We start from the raw sequence: 9,868 nt of genomic DNA on the forward strand, positions 1-9,868 counted from the left end.
GAGAGACAATGAAAGCGTAAAAAGATCGAGAGCATTCCTGAATATTGAAGCGAAATGAGTCGGCGCTCACCTGGGAAAAAGGAATCGCTGGACTCTTTGACAACCCGTGAAATCAGTTTAACTCGAAGTTGTCGTAACCTCAGTGCTTTAATAAAATGAGAAATTTCGCCGGTCTATTGAAACCGGTCGTTTGTACAATTTAGGGAGTTTAAGATCCAACGACGCGGACGACAACTAGAACATCAAAAAAACAATAGGTTTAATTAGCAAAAAAACAACTTCGCACGTGCAACACACTTTTTTGTTCATTTCTTTCCCGTTTTTGCACGACTACGACGTGAAAATACCTAATTTCGCGTTTTATGGAGGACGTAAATAAGCAACGACGAAATTTTATTTCTCTTTCTGAGCTTGAATATGGTCCCTTGAAATTCAGCTTTAGGAGGGTTCGCCTACAGTTGACAAAGTAGGTGGGTAGGAATAATCGCTATAAAGAGTGAAAAAAATAAACATCAAACCAGAAATTGCTCTCTTCAAACTGTAAATTATAAATGATCCTGAGAGAATATTCAGTGTGTTAAGGATTTCCCTGCTCTACTGTTAGCTCTATACAAGAGAGGAAGGGCGATTCTTTTTTAATTTCGGTTTCGCTGACACAGCTTTCGCAGAAATCTCGCTGTAGTCGTTTTCGTCGACAAAAGGAATATCAAAATCGCTCTCCGCGTCTTCCCCCATTTTGTTCTGCGTCATTTCGTGAAAGACGCGTGGCTCTCAGCGTGGGTCATCCACGCGGAACACATTCGCGCTATGTGATTGGCTGTTGTTTAATCCCCCTCGAGATCTGTGGTGTTAAAAATAACCCGAGACGAATTACCTATGGAATAGGGTGTATATGGGGGATGGTCTCTCTGTCCCCTTTATAGTCTCTTGCTTGGAACGCTATTCGGGATCATTTTCGTGCCGCTAATAGAATTGGAACATTTAAGAACTTGATGTCTAAGTTGGATTTCTCAACCTTGTCTTAGCTTTTACAACATTATGTAATAATCTTGTGATCTACTCTTACTTTAAATAACTTTTAACTGTGTAATATATATTTTTATATAGGTTTTTAATGAGAAATCTTCTCTTTCTATTATTTTTATTCCTATTTTATTAATTTATTTAATTATTTATTTTTCGTGGCATGTCTGTAAAGAAGCTAATTAGCTAAGATCATTGACCACGTTAAATAAAGATATGTGTTGTATTGTACAAACTCCCATTCATTTAAACAGTGAAACGTCACTTAGCTTTCAAAAAGGTCTACAGGTTGGCCATTCCCCTTTGTTCTTTTTACCTTTATTGCGTTGCACATTTTGAGTGATCTTTAGGCACCTGTAGCTGTCAGCAGTGCTTTCATGTTCTTCTCCAAACAGTTTAATACGGATAGCTAAAGCACGCTGGTGAGATTGTAGAGCTGCGCTGTAGTCATGCATGTTGTATTGCGTTACACCGAGTTGCCTGTAGCCGTCAGCAGTGCTTTCATGTTCCTCTCCAAATAGTTTAAGATGGATAGCTAATGCGTGCTGGTGAGATTGTAGAGCTGCGCTGTAGTCATGCATGATGTATTGTGTTCCACCAAGTCTCATGTAGCTGTCAGCAGTGCTTTCATGTTCCTCTCCAAATAGTTTAATACGGATAGCTAATGCATGCTGGTGAGATTGTAGAGCTGCGCTGTAGTCATGCATGTTGTATTGTGTTACGCCGAGTTGCCTGTAGCTGTCAGCAGTGCTTTCATGTTCCTCTCCAAATAGTTTGATACGGATAGCTAATGCATGCTGGTGAGATTGTAGAGCTGCGCTGTAGTCATGCATGATGTATTGTGTTCCACCAAGTCTCATGTAGCTGTCAGCAGTGCGTTCATGTTCCTCTCCAAATAGTTTAATACGGATAGCTAATGCACGCTGCTCAGATTGTAGAGCTGCGCTGTAGTCATGTATGTTATATTGTGTTCCACCAAGTCTCATGTAGCTGTCAGCAGTGCTTTCATGTTCCTCTCCAAATAGTTTAATACGGATAGCTAATGCATGCTGGTGAGATTGTAGGGCTGCGTTATAGTCATGCATGTTGTTTTGTGTTACACCGAGTAACTTGTAGCTGTCAGCAGTGCTTTTATGTTCCTCTCCAAATAGTTTTAGACGGATCGCTAATGCATGCTGGTGAGATTGTAGAGCTGCGCTGTAGTCATGCATGTTGATTTGTGTTACACCGAGTAACATGTAGCTGTCAGCAGTGCTTTCATGTTCTTCTCCAAACAGTTTAATACGGATAGCTAAAGCACGCTGGTGAGATTGTAGAGCTGCGCTGTAGTCATGCATGTTGTATTGTGTTACACCGAGTTGCCTGTAGCTGTCAGCAGTGCTTTTATGTTCCTCTCCAAATAGTTTAAGATGGATAGCTAATGCATGCTGGTGAGATTGTAGAGCTGCGCTGTAGTCATGCATGATGTATTGTGTTCCACCAAGTCTCATGTAGCTGTCAGCAGTGCTTTCATGTTCCTCTCCAAATAGTTTAATACGGATAGCCAGTGCATGCTGGTGAGATTGTAGAGCTGCGCTGTAGTCATGCATGTTGTTTTGTGTTACACCGAGTTCCCTGTAGCTGTCAGCAGTGCTTTCATGTTCCTCTCCAAATAGTTTAATACGGATTGCTAATGCACGCTGCTCAGATTGTAGAGCTGCGCTGTAGTCATGTATGTTGTATTGTGTTCCACCAAGTTTCATGTAGCTGTCAGCAGTGCTTTCATGTTCCTCTCCAAATAGTTTAATACGGATAGCTAGTGCATGCTGGTGAGATTGTAGAGCTGCGCTGTAGTCATGCATGTTCTTTTGTGTTACACCGAGTAACATGTAGCTGTCAGCAGTGCTTTCATGTTCCTCTCCAAATAGTTTAATACGGATTGCTAATGCACGCTGCTTAGATTGTAGAGCTGCGCTGTAGTCATGTATGTTGTATTGCGTTCCACCAAGTTTCATGTAGCTGTCAGCAGTGCTTTCATGTTCCTCTCCAAATAGTTTAATACGGATAGCTAGTGCATGCTGGTGAGATTGTAGAGCTGCGCTGTAGTCATGCATGTTGTTTTGTGTTACACCGAGTAACATGTAGCTGTCAGCAGTGCCTTCATGTTCCTCTCCAAACAGTTTAATACGGATAGCTAATGCATGCTGGTGAGATTGTAGAGCTGCGCTGTAGTCATGCATGTTGTTTTGTGTTACACTGAGTTGGCTGTAGCTGTCAGCAGTGCTTTCATGTTCCTCTCCAAATAGTTTAATACGGATAGCTAGTGCATGCTGGTGAGATTGTAGAGCTGCGCTGTAGTCATGCATGTTGTTTTGTGTTACACTGAGTTGGCTGTAGCTGTGAGCAGTGCTTTCATGTTCCTCTCCAAATAGTTTAATACGGATAGCTAGTGCATGCTGGTGAGATTGTAGAGCTGCGCTGTAGTCATGCATGTTGTTTTGTGTTCCACCAAGGGCCATGTAGCTGTCAGCAGTGCTTTCATGTTCCTCTCCAAATAGTTTAATACGGATAGCTAGTGCGTGCTGGTGAGATTGTAGAGCTGCGCTGTAGTCATGCATGTTGTTTTGTGTTACACCGAGTAACATGTAGCTGTCAGCGGTGCTTTTATGGTGCTCTCCAAATAGTTTAAGATGGATAGTTAACGCACGCTGGTGAGATTGTAGAGCTCCGCTGTAGTCATGCATGTTTTTTTGTGTTACACTGAGTTGCCTGTAGCTGTGAGCAGTGCTTTTATGGTTCTCTCCAAATAGGTTTAAGATGGATAGCTAATGCATGCTGATGAGATTGTAAAGCTCCTCTGTAGTCATGCATGTTGTTTTGTGTTGCACCGAGTAACATGTAGCTGTCAGCAGTGCTTTCATGTTCCTCTCCAAATAGTTTAATACGGATGGCTAGTGCGTGCTGGTGAGATTGTAGAGCTGCGCTGTAGTCATGCATGTTGTTTTGTGTTACACCGAGTTCCCCGTAGCTGTCAGCAGTGCTTTCATGTTTTTCTCCAAAGAATGTTGTTGCTATGTCAAGCGCTCGCCGGTTTGACTGAAGTGCCTCTGAGTAATTTTTTTCTTGCCTGTAAACATTTCCCAGGTCTATGTAGCACTTTACAAGTGTTTCAGTTTGTATTTGAGTATAAAGGTTACCGCCATATTCATCATTAGTGAGTAAACTTTCTTGGTATTGCTCGAGTATTTGTTCATGATATTTGATTCTTGACCAAAAAAAATTCACAGGGTCTTCACTATTTAACTTCCACAACAGTTGTATCACAGCTCTATGAAAAATTAGCAAGCCAGGTGAAATTCTAACCTCTTTTTCGAGACACTCGAGCATCTGAAGAACCAAGTTGCTTGAATATTGCTTGGTTTTAGCGTCGGAGAAAACCTCTGTAGCTTTGCTTAAGAGATAGGCAAAATTAAATTCAAGCGGTTCATTGAGTAAGGTGTCTGACATCTTTCCAACTTGAATTTCATCCTTGGCGTCGTTTGCTTTGCTTTTCGGTGGCCGAATTATTAGCAGCTTCCGATCTCCCCCTGCAGAACACAAATGTAGTGATTTGAAATAGAAGTTACTCGCATTGTAGAAGTCATTTAAGGCCTCATAATAGCAAGCCAGGATCTGAAAAATAAGAAGCTTCAGAATTAACGACTCTGGGTCCTTGCAATTTTCCAGTGATGAAAGCGCCTCTTTTAAGCACTGGACTCCGCTCTTCGATTCGTTTGCGGTAAGGTAAAAAATTCCTAAATAGCTCAAGTATTTGCCTTTTTCTTGGTTAGAAACATTGGACGATGCTGCTTGCTTTACTTTTACTTTAGAGAGAAGATGATTCGTCTGCCCTGCTAGTCCCCAGGTTACCTCGCCAAAAGCTTTTGAAGAAAGTAACTGTATTTTTCCTTTCCATGCAGATTGGCTGCTTTTATGGCAGCATCGTATATGTAATCAAAGTTTTTCCCGTCACTCCAAAAAAGCGAGTCAAGAAACAACTCCCCCTTGACCAAAATTTCAAACACAGTGTCAGCTGTCTTGAGATCAAAGCATCCCTCTACGAGACTTTGAGTAATGCTCTCTTTGTCCTCATAGAAAGCAACATATGCAGCCATGGAATGCCCAGTGAGAAATTGTTCATTTAGGTTATCAAAGTGTGAGACATAGAATGCATTCAAACGACCCTTTGCGTTGAGAATCGTCTCTTTCATGTCAGTACCTCCTTTCTGTCTCGAAAATGATTGCAAGAGTTTGTGCATCGTGAAAGTCCCGGGTCTAGTGCCTGAATCAATCAGTGACTTCCTCCGAAGACTTTGTAACATTCTCTTGGCTTCGAAAGCGGTTTTCTTACCTAAAACGGCTTCAGCGACTTCTGTACTGAAATTTTCGGGGAGAATGCTTAAAGAAATTAATGATTCTTGTTCCTGCTCAGAGAGTCTCTGGAATGAGGAATCAAAGACGAACTTTAATCGATGACTGGTCGGATAATCTTGATTGTCCAACACTTTGACGATACTTTCTGAGGAAGATGTCATGAAATTATCCAGAAAATGGCGCGGTGAAGCACTGTCTTCAGATATCAAAGAACTCATTAATTTCATGGCTAAAGGAACTTGTCCGCAGAGTTGTGCGATTTTTCTGCAGTCTGCAACGCTCGCATGTGGAAGTAACTCATGAATTAGCGTTTGAGCAGAGGCTTCAAACAATTTTCCTATTCTTAAACCTCGATGGCCTTGAAAATGGACGTCCATAAACTCAAGGGACTCTCTTGTAGTTACAATGAATGTCACCCTTGGATTTTGTCTCAGAATTTCTTCAAGAAGTTGCAGGACCTCTTCCTTCACTTTTGGCCGACCACTTTCTAACAAATCATCAGCATTATCTAGGATGAATGCAGATTGTTTTGATATTTCACTGAATAGTTGGCAAATCTTATCATCAAGGGATAGAAGCTGATCGGACGGTTGTTTTTCTTGAATGGCTGGTTGCGTTAGAAGACTAAGAATCTTTGAAGTCAGATCCGCCTTTGACTGAAGTCCTCTCAATGAAACCCAGTACATAGGCAGCCCTTGAGTCTGAAGAGCGTGTCCCACTGCAATTGCAACCGACGTTTTTCCGAATCCAGGTGAACCCCAGATCGACACAAGTCGGGTGGATTCGGAAGTGACATGTCCGATGATCTCTTCAACCTCGCTCTGTCGCCCAGTGAAATTAGGAACCATTGAAGGAAGGTAGGCTCTCGAGAGCGATGGTCTCATACCTTTGATGATGAGAAAAGACCAAAAGTGAAAAAGAAATCAGTTAAAATCTTAAAAAATAAATATATTAATAAGTCAATTTTGACCCGTCATTCAATGTACAAATGATATTCTTGCAGTGAATTCAAATCCTTAAATTTTATATTTATACGAAACATGATGATTTAGGAAAAGAGTTTTGGTTATAACATCGACCTAAGGCCATTCCTTCATCTGTTTATATTAAGGAATCTTATAGTTCTTTTATTTTCATACATAACAAAACCTTGAGAAAGATGTTCTTCAGGCAGTGTCTGGCAGGCGGCTGAAAAGGAGTCAACAGAGTCAAGAGATGCTCTACCATTGAGCTACAGAAGACTTGTAGGTGCAAACAAACCCTAACTGGAAAAAGGTGTACTCTCCGCGGCTTAGACTGTTGCCTTTTTTAACTACGTTACAATCTGAAGGCTCTGATGAAAAAGAAAAAGTCAGGATTTGAGGTTGTTTTTTGCAAATGGGATTAGCTGAATTAACCAGTCCACCGTAAACTGACCCTTCGGCTGGAACAATTTCACAAAATCTTACCTGAGTTGTCAGGTAGATTATCATGTTCATCTCTTCCTACTTTCAATTCATCAATCTTTTTTTCCAACCTAGTGATGTCTTCTTTGCTGGCATTATCCACTTCGACCTGTTGCTTTAAATCATTGAAGTCTGAACTCAACCTCTCCAGACCTTCTCTAAAGTCCTCGAGATATTTGACGTATGCCCGAGTCTCGTCTCGGATTCTTGCTTCCAATTTTCGAACTTCATTTGTGGGAAAGTCTGACTCCGTCAAACTACCAAGTGCGTCAATTGAAGCTGTCGGGACACCAAGTGCTTGAAACGCATCTCTGGCGTACTTCACGCGCTGGTCAAACGTCGCCTTGTCCATCTCACTACTGATGGAGTGACAGAGGGAATTTCTAAGAAGGCGGAGCTGGTCAATGGCAAGCGCAAAGGTCTCTGCCGTGTTTCCACTCGGGCTGACCACACGTGCGTGAAAACTACCATAAGGTACTGCACGGGGCTTCACATACAAATCACTTAGTGTGGTGGAGGAGCCTGTACTGGCTGGTGGGGCAAAGGACCGCGCAAATATAGTAGCCTGGAACAGGTTGGTACAATCCCATTCGTTGTAGGACTGAAGAACAGGAACTTTAGTCTTCTTGCCACTTTTTGCTTCTTCAGAGTCGAACATTTTTCTGACAGCAGTGGAATCATCCCAGAGCTGGAAACCAGGGAGATGTCCATAGGTGTTGTCCCACATTGTTTTAAAGGTCTTCTGTAAGGCTTTGGGGAATTCATTTAACACTAAGGACGAGAACTTAAAGAAATTTAATTGTTCGTCACTAAATGGCTGCAATGCTGTCATCTCCACTTAGTAACCGCAGTAGGTGAAGGAACTAAAATTGATCAAAGAAAGAAATTATTAACAATTAAACTCAACTCTCCTTCATTCCCAAAAATTGCGTTTTTTTTACAGTATATTTCGCGATCGCGTGCTTTTCGGCGACCCCATACGAGTTGGGACGCCACAACCAGATAGCCTTAACATTGCCTGCTATCAGAGCAAGAAAATTGTCTACGAGAAATGTCTCAAAAGTAACTGGGGGCAGACAAACAGACAGCCAGTTTGAATCAAATAAACTGACTTTCAGTGGGGGCCTGGTGGGGTACTTTAGCAAGTTTTGGGCAGGGATATGTCGCTGATCCCCTGGAAACCTTAGCCTATATTAGACCCGCTATCCTGTTTCAGGGGCACCCAACGAGGATATAGTTCAAAACCACTTTACATAGGATTGTTGAACGTATTTTAGTATTTAAACGGTAGATACAGGCATATTTTTATCCCCTAAAAACTTTTTATCTGTTCGGATTTCCTAGCTGAAAGTCTAGTGATCCGAAAATTATAGGGATAAAAACTTACCTTCTCGAAAATTTCAGCCAGGAAAAGGCTCCCGAAAATTCTAGGTGGCCTTTTTTAGGGTCAAAATCCGTTAAAAATGGGTAATTATACCATTTTGTAGATATTCGAAAATCATAGGAGAGGCAGGCAAGCAAGAAATTTTACAACAAATGTTCCGAAAATTCTAGTTCTCAAATCGTCTTCGGAACAGATATTTTCCGAAAACTGCCGTTGGGTGCCCCTGCTGTTTCACTATATTTCCCAGTATCGACGCTTTGTTTACTATCAAACTGACTCGCGGCTAAATTTAAATTACCAATCTTATTATTGAGTTAATTGTCAATTCCCGGTTTAACTAGTCGAAACTGAAATCTTCAATTAGCCTGTGTAGCTGGCGGAATCGTCACGTCAGCACGCATCAGACGCATTGAGGCAGGGAGTTGCGAATTCGCGCGCGAGAGAATAGCGGCTTCGCTGCCAAAACCTCACTCGCATGCTAATCCTCAATCAATCGATCAGTTTTCTCGAAAATGATACCCTATTCTAGACACACACTTTCTGATTTCTATACCCTATCCCAGACTATACTCCTTGAAAACCATACTCTTTCATAGCGGCACATTCCTATTAGTGCCCCATTTATGGAAATAGCTACCGTGAACAGTTGGATGCGTTATGCATAATTTATCGAAGTAAATTAATCTAGACTTTTTGTTTGTTTATTTCGAAAACTACTATACAGCGGTTGTTCTTTTTGGTTCATGATAGTAAAAACGTTTCCACTTGTTTCTTCCTCGTCTCAGTCTCCCAGAAAAGATAGTTGCGGGTAAAAGTCAAAGAAACCGGCACAAAGCGTGATTTGATTTCATGATAAATCAAAGGGAAGGAGGAGCAGGAATTTCTATTTAAATCGGTTATGCAACAGGACTTCCTAAGTTACATTAGGACTACAAATAACCTTAAACCTTTGTCGCATTTGGAGATTCATTATATACAGGGCTGCGAATAAGTCACTACTGATTCATTACAGAAGCTGATGGAGCTTTTATGATCAAACCCTATCGAAATGAGGTATATAAACATGAGTTATTTCCTTATGCATTCAGCATGAACTGAGTATCCTGCACGCAAAAACGAACTAAAAAGTCACTTCACAGAAACGGGACCACGTTTGCTCCATTCAAATTGTATTTCGAGACATCGCAATTGTTGTCCTATTCAAGTTTTGCTTCGTTGATAAAACTGCCGAAACAGCTTCACTTTTTTCCGCATGCCTCTGTACGCAAAACTTGTATCTACTGAGTTGATAATGTGAGCCTGAACTAAGACTTTCAAGGTCAGTTTTCCATCCGTAGCTTATTATCGGCGCTATGAAACTGTATTTTGTGCACAGGTGGCTACGAACTTGTCTCAAAATGTATCACTGAAGCACCACTCCGTCCTAAGAATTCATAATTTCAACAAAGTTTACCTTTAAGACACAACTCTTCGTTAGATGCTCACCGTCACTGCATCAGCCTCAAGATTGTCAAATTCTTAAACCGAGTACGAATAACAACAGCACACAACCACAAACACCGATATTTCTGTACCATGTTTGTGAACAGCGACCAAAGGATGCGTAAGATTTGTTAGACAAGAG

The 9,868-nt window shown here is 41.4% G+C and overlaps 1 pseudogene; it reads right to left on the reverse strand.

Moving 5' to 3' along the window:
* Positions 1-1,057: 1,057 nt before the first annotated feature.
* Positions 1,058-7,966, reverse strand: LOC140928455 (uncharacterized; annotated as a pseudogene).
* Between the last annotated feature and the right edge of the window lie 1,902 nt (positions 7,967-9,868).

The sequence above is a fragment of the Porites lutea genome, chromosome 2 (genome assembly GCF_958299795.1).
Source record: "Porites lutea chromosome 2, jaPorLute2.1, whole genome shotgun sequence".
Lineage (NCBI taxonomy): Eukaryota > Metazoa > Cnidaria > Anthozoa > Scleractinia > Poritidae > Porites > Porites lutea.